At 37.6% G+C, this 9311-nt stretch overlaps 1 protein-coding gene across 5 annotated transcripts in view; it reads right to left on the bottom strand.

Moving 5' to 3' along the window:
- The window catches only part of RIMS1 (regulating synaptic membrane exocytosis 1), a 163133-nt gene extending 154852 nt beyond the window's left edge, over positions 1–8281 (bottom strand). For all 5 annotated transcript variants that reach the window (XM_009706932.1, XM_009706933.1, XM_009706934.1 and 2 more), the window contains exons 1-2: positions 8062–8281; positions 7432–7509 (exon numbers count right to left, since the gene is read on the bottom strand). The gene's annotated coding sequence lies outside the window, so the exon portion shown is untranslated. The remainder of the gene's footprint in view (positions 1–7431; positions 7510–8061) is intronic.
- Between the last annotated feature and the right edge of the window lie 1030 nt (positions 8282–9311).

Below are 9311 nucleotides of genomic sequence, written 5' to 3'. Positions count from 1 at the left end.
AGTCTGCCCAAGGCTATTCCACGGAAATTCTAAAAAATACCAAGAACTTAGATACTTTAGAAATTGGTATAACAACATGACCCAGGTTGCTTTAAATAGAACATTTGTCCAACAATCATTTTGAGATTAACTAATTAGAAGTGAAGCTCATATTGCAGAAGAAAGAATTATCAAATTGAGAACTAGGTTTCAAAAACTGGAACTCTGAATTCTAGAAAGTAATGTATACAGTTAGATCATAAAATACATGCCAGTTAAAAATCAGATAACGTGTGATGTGCTTCATTTCTCTTTGCTACATGTCGGAAAACATTTTGTCTTAAATTACACATATGATTGAAAGATAGCCAAGAAATACAATCATTTCACTTCACTTATTCCTCCACCACACTGAGCTCCTACAACTAATACCACAGACATACTACGTAAGGACCCAATGTGCACTCAAAACTTCTGTGTAATGCAAGTTAAACATATGCGTAAAGGCTTTACAGAGCTGCGTTTAGAATTGCAAAATAATCCCATGCTAGCTGTGGCCCAAGTAAAGCGTACAATACGCATTAAGTTAAACACCCTTTTCAGTCTAATGTTCCAATACCAGCCCACCTTCCCTTCAAAGGCACTATTTGGATTTGGGTAGTTTAGATGAACCATGCTGCCCTTGAACATTGCTCAGCTTGCTCAATGAACCAAGTTAGGCGTGGTCCAATTTGCATATAAGGTACAGCAAAGCCACAGGTCACAAAGTAAAGAATGCCAGTAATTGCTTTTCTAAAATATAAAAGGCCATGTCTACAGACAGGAAGAAAATGTGAAAAGAAAGTGTTCTAAATAGAATGTATTTTTAGAAGTTTCTTCATGGTTGGAAAGGGTAATGAAATATTTAATACTGAGGGTCTAAAAAAATATTGCTGTAGGTATGCATTTACTGCGTGTTATCACAGCATTTCTAAGAGTTACACTCTCTTACAAAATACCTCTAAGGTTGAAAGTGTTTAACTGTTAGAAAGCTCTTCGTATACTATTTTTGCAGTCAGTCAAGAGAACAAGCTTAGAGACTCATGCACAAGAGAGATTTTTAAGAAGCTAAACATGTACAAATGCAGAGATTTCAAGTGTTGGAGCACCTCAAAAAGTAACTAATTCAACTCCCTTAACATTTAGAGCAGTTGGCTGTCCGCAGAGGGAGGCAGTGAACTTACTGATAGTTAGGCTAGCAGCAGGCAGGTCCTAGCTGTCTGCTACATGCATTAACCAACAAATAATCACTGCTGCCCTACATTTTCACATCCTGCTTGCAGACTTTCTATTCTCACAGTAAACTTACGCAGAAAAGGCAAAAAAACAACTATCAATCAAACTGAAAATAACTGTAAAACTCTGCCCTGTCCTTACATGTCCTCAAGCTGAGTGGTAAGCCAAAAGGAAACTCTTGTCTCCCTTTAAACTGAAGCCTTAGAAGAGTCCTCTACTTGGACCAGAAGAGCAACACGATCAGTTATCAGAACCATTACATTAAGGTCTTACCAACTGGGGGGGGGATGACACAGTACGTAATGAAAAATGAATAGAGCAGCAAGTTCCCGTGCTGACTAAAAAATAATGATTGCAATTATCCTTAACTTTGCTTATCTGTTCTCAGATTTGACATGGTTTCGGACAGTGATCTTCAACCTCCCTAGCAGTAACTTAACCCTCCAGGGAGAGCAGCACTCACTCAATTTCTTTCCCCCTCTAGCTTCTCCTTTAAAGCCCAGTCCTGCCTCCCTGCCTTTTTAAATTTTGGTGGGTTTTTTTTTTTTTCCGTCCCTCCCCCCCCCTTTCTTTTCTAGACTATTCAACCGAATCCATCACACCTTTCTTTATATATCATGTTTGATAGACATCAGTCAATCTCGCTGCTCTTCTGCAAACTCCCTTCCAGCACATTCACAACCTTCCTAAAGTAAACTAGAGAAAGGGCTTTATTAGGATTTTAAAGGGGAATTCAGCCACATGTCTTCCATGACATCCCCATTTATATGGTTACACATCTCAGTGAAGTGTTGGATTTCTTGGCAATAGTATGACTTTTTTCCCACTCATGCTCAGCTTATTTCATTTGCATATGCATGTATGTACTTTATATAATTCCATACACACAAAACAGATTTCTTACTGCCCAACACTAATTAAATAAGGACTTATTCACAGCTCCATAAGCACTGTAAATAATGTCAGCTACTCCACTGGATATTGATAGCATTGAATAGTGTTAGCACTGACCAAAATTCTGACACTAGAGCCACTTTAGATTATATTTTCATTAAAATCTGAATCAGATATAGATCTAAATTATGGCACAAAGACCAGAAGATAAAATGGAACTAATTTCTAAGAACTAACATTCTTCCTAGCAAAGATATTTTATTTTACACTAAGTTAAAGCTCAGCCACATTTTTAAAAAATTCAGTTCCTTTTAAAACTCCATGCCCAATTCTCCACACGAACAGATGTTAAAATACGCTAGCAGATGTTACAGTACAACTTGACTTGCCTACACTCCAGATTTAAAATACCTCAGCGAAGAAGCTTAGCTAAAAAACATTTAAAACCAGCCTCCTCTTCTCTATGGCCTTTTCCTGATGTTTTCTTTCAGTCCATTTATACACCCTACTGCACATGTGTGGTTTCTCTCTTAGCCCACAAGCTACCTTCCTTGCCAACGACGCTACAGCACTTGGAAGAAATCCCTGGGGTAGGGATGTAATTTATGCTCTGCTTCTCCCAGGGCAATGCCCGTGCACGAGAGCCCAAAGCAGCACCTGCAACACCAGAGGACAGAGGAAGGGGTCAGGTCCTCTTCTCTTGGAGTTGAGCCAGCACCAATACACATTCATCTGCAAACCACAGCGTCCCTTTCTCTTTCTGACCTTCAGGTCCTCTCCTCCTCGTCACAACCCCCCTACCTCATACCTGTGCATACACCATGATCCCAGCAAGATCCCCTAATGCTTTCTAACCAGAAGGGTAATGTCATAAGAGTGAAATGAAATTGGGTCGCTCTGTTCCTCCCAGTACCGTAAGCAAGGCATTATGAATGAAACAATCACATCTTCACTGAAAGAAATCAGAATGTCATCTCAGGAAGTTTTGGGGTTTTTTTCCAACAAGGCTCCAACTCTATCACGTTCTCCTTACTCTCAATTAAATCCATTAGCAAGCATACAAAGTGAGTTTTACTTAGCTTTTTACCACTTTGCTGACAATACGCAAGTATTAGGCATATTTTTCAAGTCTAAACATTGTGAACAAAATACATATTTAGGCAAATATCAACAATGAGTATGCAAAATGTAAAGCCACTAGCGTATCTATTCACATAAAATTACATGAGCAGCTTTCAGTACCTCCTCACATTGTTCCAGTTTCCAAAACTATTTTATCTTCCAGTTTCAAAGACTGCATGACAGAAGTCTAGAACATCCCTTGTATCTATCACAGAATAAAAGAAGTGACGTGCAACCTCGTCTAGACACAAATCTACGACTTCTATACAAATTCCTGGTTTTAAACTTCAAAGAAAATATTTTTTCTCAAACTTACTCCAAATCTAATTTGCATTCTTCATTGGATGGCAGTAGGCAGAAGCTGTTCTCAGTTGTAAAAGGAGGTCTGGATTTCATTTGTAATAGTCTGGTTTATGTTTTTCTATCAAGTCTTTGAAGCAAGTATGAATACAATTTATGCCTTCTAAGAGGAGTCCTTTTGCCTTGCCAGGTCAATGTTGTCACTGGAAACTCAGTCCACCTAATGTTCACTATTACGCATTTCAGAATAAGGAGTCCTGCAGCCTCTATTAATATTAGGATGAAAACAATTATCAGCAATCAGTAGTAGTGTCCTGTAAAGGGTGTGGACTGTTTTTTTAAAAAGAAATTCGAGATGACCTTTTTGGACACCGCTAAACAGTTCTTTCTCTAGATTTACTCCAACATGGAAACAACTCGAGATAAATCTTTGGGTCCTCCACCAGAGGGAAAATCCCAGTGGATTGCAAAAGATATTTAGTTTTTGGAAAGAAAGTATCTCCAGTACTTGAGAATTATTTTGTTAATAATTTTGAAGAAATACATATTAAATGGTTACAGTAAATAGCAGGGGATATACTAGCTAAATTAGCTTGCTTTGTATTTAAGAATATCACTTTTAGAAGGGTTTTTTTTTTTGTGCTCAGAAGACAGGGTAATGCAATCCTATACAGTGTTTCTAGGAAATGCAAATCTTAAAAAGTAACTTTTACACAGTATTTACTTTATATGTCATTTTTGGCTATTGATTTTCAATACAGTCTTATCCAATCTACCTACCTTACATTTCTATGGGGCATCATTTTCTTTCAAACATCTCTGTAAGCTGTTTTCCACAGAAAACTTCTATTTTAGTCATTCAATATAGAATTGAAAATAGTACATCTTTATTACTCAGTTGTTGATTGCTTTATATTGGCAACAACATATGCTGCCAAATGTTCAACAAATGTGAGCATTAATTTGAAGATCTTGGTTTTTCTTGGTAAGGCTGTTCAAAGTTAAAAATTTTATTTGCAATAATTCTATCTTTCTAGGTCCATTTATATTACTTTGCCACCAGATTTCTGACTGAGCTGATACATAGATAAGAGAAGATGGATTCCAGACCCTCCCGGGCTTGTAAACTAAAGCACTACAACTAGGGACCTGTGCAGTATCTCTCCCAAATTACAAGCAAAGCACTGAAGGAATGGTGCATTAAATTCTGTTTGTAACAATGCTGCTAAATTGCAAAGAATGGGATTCTGATCTCGGTTACAATAGAGGCATTTTTAAATTATTTGTATCAAGTTTTTAACACTACACCCTTTTACTGTGGCATTTTTTTCTTTTAAAATATTGAAGGATTTCCAAAATATTTTCTTAGGTAATAAAATTTCCTGCCTTTCCATCTATTCTTATGAAATACTGCAGATTTTTTTCAAGCACTGATGAAAATGTCATTCTAAAAATAACTGGATACTTTACTACCAAAAATGCTTCTGCTTTCTCATTTGTATTCACATTTCCAAACTCTTTTACTGTACTATACCCCCAGATTCTGAGGCTTTCCACTTCTTTTCCCATGACAAGGATTGCAAAAGTCATATCAAGATCAGGCAAAAAAAAAACCATTAACAGGTACATTTCACAGCTATTAAATGAAGAAATGTATTTCTATAATTAAGGTATTGCATACCCACACACACATATATATATATCTTCTGATTAGTAACATGGTGCTAGTTTACTGACAAGTAGAGATAAGGTCTCAAGGAATGCTCAACAATGTTAACCAAGTATTGAGTTGGCAGTGGTCAGACAGGTCCCTAACATACTCCTATTTATAATTTTTATTCAAATACAGTGAGATAGCACCCTGATATGATACAGACCAAGGCCTCCACTGTCTAAAGGAGGAGCCTAAATATCTGTCTTAGAGGTAACCAAGAACTTGATTCAGTTATTGAGAACATACGCATTTAGTAGCATTTGAAATCCTCTGGGATCCATGACACTGAAGGAAAAAAGTCCAATCCTTCACAGCTCAACAATACAACAGGAAATTGGTCAACAGCTGAGATCAGTGTCATGAGCCTGAAAGCAACCATTGAAAGGTTTTACTTACAAAGGACTATTATAGAGCAAACTATACCAACGTATTGATACCAGTATGAATGACTTTCAGCCTGGGCTTGACTTTCACATCAATGACCTTCCAGTTTATAATGATACCCCTCACAGAATATGGCAGAGCCTTTCTACTTCATACACAACCAGTTGATGTGCATGAATTAAAGCAAAAACACAAAAATGGAAAGGAAATGCTATACTACAGACTGCTACTACCACCAGAGGAAGTCAGGGAAAATTAGACAAATGCAAATATCAGCATAAAATATTGCCACAAAACAAGGGAAAGATGTGCTCTCTTACAAACACAGAGTAGTTGAGACTGGCAGGGATCTCTGTAGGTCCCTAGTTCAGACCCCCTTCCTCAAAAGCTGGGTCAGTCACAGCAGATCGCTTGGGGCTTTCTCCATTTGGGTTTTGAGTATCTCCAAGGATGGAGACTGTACAACATCTCTATGTGATATGTTCCAGTGTTTGACAACCTCCACAGTCAAAAAAGTGAGGGATTTTTACATCTAAGTGGAATATGGATTAAGATTTCAGGGCATGATCATCCCTCCTCAAAAATGAACAGAAAAGCAAGCTTCGATATTTTGAATGAAAAAGTTCACGCTTAGAAAGTTAAAACAAGCAGCTATTCAGATAGGATAGGAAAGAAACATTGGCTCTTTTTATCTGTATACCTGGAGCTTTAGAGGATGTCAGGAGACCACAACATCAGATACAGACAGACAGGTTAGCATATATGAATCAAAGACATGTCAGGAAACAGTGCCAGGAAGTAAAAGGCAATGCAGACAAGCCGTTGGTATTTTGAGTGCGAACACCAACAAAAACCTTTCAAGTTACAAACACAGCTAATTAAACTAAAGAGCTACAAGCTACTTCCAAAGACACAAAAAGCCTTCAGCTCACTGTAGTATCACTTAAAGACAAATTAGGGTTATAAGACAGTTGGTAGGTTCCACCACAGTCTTTTCTGATGATGCTTATTTTATCGGTTCACCATTCATGAATTTGTTTAACTTCTTCAGCCAGAAGAAAGGCTTTGTTTAAAAGCACACAGTGTACTACACTTACTCCTTACTGCTGAGTGTTACCATCAACAGATAAAGACAAACTGAAATAACAGACTTTAAACGTGCTTGGAAGATCGGAAGCAAATTCATCTACACAACAAGTTAGGGAATTCTCATTTCTTTCCTATATAACACTCCCCTTGCCCCATATCCTGTCCTTGTTAACAATGAACTCTGGCAGATCCTTGATTTATTAATGTAGTAAAATTTTGCATCTCGTAAGACTGAGGTGTCAGTAAGTTTACAATGCTTTATAATGGTCTTCTCAGATTGTTACAGAACTCACTTTCCATTTCAACTCATGCACAGAAAATTCTTCTGCATACAGACAAAAGGATGAAGCAATGACCAAAGGAGTACAGATATCATTGACAGAATAAACTAGAACCCTTAAATTCTGTCAGTTCTAGGTGAAAGATAGCAGAAAATGAGAAAGAAACTCATCAGTTGATGCTACCTGTAACCACCTCATCTAAGAATGCAAAAGGAAACATTGCAAACCAAATGTAAACAGGTATAAGACACTTCTCAGTTGGGAAAAAAGAAAGAAAGAAAGGTAAGGGGAAAAACAAAGTTGTATGTTTAAAAGAGGCAAAAGAGAGAAAAATACAATTATTTTTTTTCCCCAAACCATGGCCATGTGCATAATATACATAAAGGTCCTTACCTTTTTCACTGACACTTTCACTTTCTATCTCCACATCTTCACAGCTAGTATATTCTGGTGTTGATGCCCCTTCTTCCTCTGAGCTACTAACTGACATCTGCCTTTTCTTTCCGCCTCTTTTTGCTCTATGAGGCTTTGGAGGGGATGGCCGCACTGATTCCGACTGGTCAGAGCTAAGGGAATCATTCCTTAGCATGGTCTCCATTTTCTCCCGCTTTGCTTTTCGCATGAGAATAGCAGAGCTAGGATCAAGGCGGCTCTGTTTTTTAAAGGAATCGTGGTTCTTGTATTCTACGTGTTCTATAGGAACTGGACTATGCCTGGGAGTTGGTGGGCTATGATTAGTTAATTGTTTAGAAACAGAAATTCTTACATCACCTGTTCTGTCTATAGAGTACGACCTCTGAGTTTCCACAAGAGATTTTCTGTCCTGAGTTCCCTGTAATTGTGAGCGTTTTCCTAATTTATTCTCAGGTACCTCCGCTTCCTCCATTTCTGTGTGTGGCAAAGCTACATCACTGTGTCTTCTCTCATGCCGCGCTTTAGAAACTTTTGCATGCATGCGCATCTGCTGTTCCTCAGGATGCGGTTTTACAGGATATCTTGCCAGATTGGGGTCACTCCTGTAACGGGTATGATATTCATCTTCCTTCCTTTGTTTTTCATCATCAGGCACTTTGCCTTCCTCAAGTTTCTCTGGCAAATCTGGGTAGTCCTGTGACTTGCCTTTCTCCAGCCTTCTACCTTCATGCCTTTCTTTACGCTCCCTGTCATCTGCTGGTCCTTCTTTCTGAAGTGAGGATTTTGGCACACGCTTACGCTCACTCTTTAAACCTTTGCCATTCTGGTCTGAAACCGATGTTGTTTTCTTCCTACAATGAAAATGAGTACAATAATTTGAAGAATTGAATGCAAAATAAAATTACTCTTGTACACTGTTACAGTAAATAGATTATGAACCAGGATAAGCTGTGGCAAAACATATAGAAAGGTACTGGATCCATTAACATGGATTAAATCTATTAATCCTTCCAGCAGTACCTTTATTTTCCAACAGAAAACAACTTCCAGAGTTCACAAAAACATAAATTACAGATGGTCTAATTAATGAGTAAAGTCACAAAGAATATTAACATGGATAAGTGCAGATAAAAAGAATTTACCCACATAAGTTGGAGGACTGAAAGTCATCTTTATAGTAAATTGCAGCACTATGAGAGCCTATTGGAGTGTGTTCTCCATTTCTCTGGCAGCAGTCATGAGGGTTACAGACTAACCACACAATTCACTTCAAGCACCCTGATGGTACAGATATAAACACCACCAAATGGAGTATCTCCCACAATAACATTACAGAAAGAACTAACATGGCCATAAAAAAAATGCCAAAGAGAATATATCCAAAACCAATAATATTTGACCTAGTTTGCTTTATCTTATTAAAACTCTAAAAAGAAGCACCCATTTCATAAGCTTATAAAGAAAACCAAATTGAATCCTTGAGATACATTAATGGCATTCCTTTCTCTGGTAATAAAAGATGATGAAAAAATGTAATTTATTTCTCTATACAGCCAAAGCACAAAACACTGAATAATGAAGCTGCATGAAAATTATGCGCTCTCCTCTTTCATCTTCTGCTTTGGGAGAATAAGCAAGTTGAAGAATCATAAAATCCCCTTTACCAGTTATTTTTATTTCTCTCATCATTCCAGTTGCCCGTTTGTTTATCAGTTCACATATTAATCCATCGACTTTGAAGAAGTCTGAACACAGTTATACACTGTATTTGAGATGAACCTGCACCAGGACAAAGTCACTAGGACTTTGTTTTGTGACACTGAGTCTTCCCTTCCACAACAGAATAATCTTCGGGTTAC

The sequence above is a fragment of the Cariama cristata genome, unplaced genomic scaffold (assembly GCF_000690535.1).
Source record: "Cariama cristata isolate BGI_N322 unplaced genomic scaffold, ASM69053v1 scaffold3939, whole genome shotgun sequence".
In the NCBI taxonomy this organism is placed as follows: Eukaryota; Metazoa; Chordata; class Aves; order Cariamiformes; family Cariamidae; genus Cariama; species Cariama cristata.
This window is presented reverse-complemented; position numbering and strand designations above follow the sequence as displayed.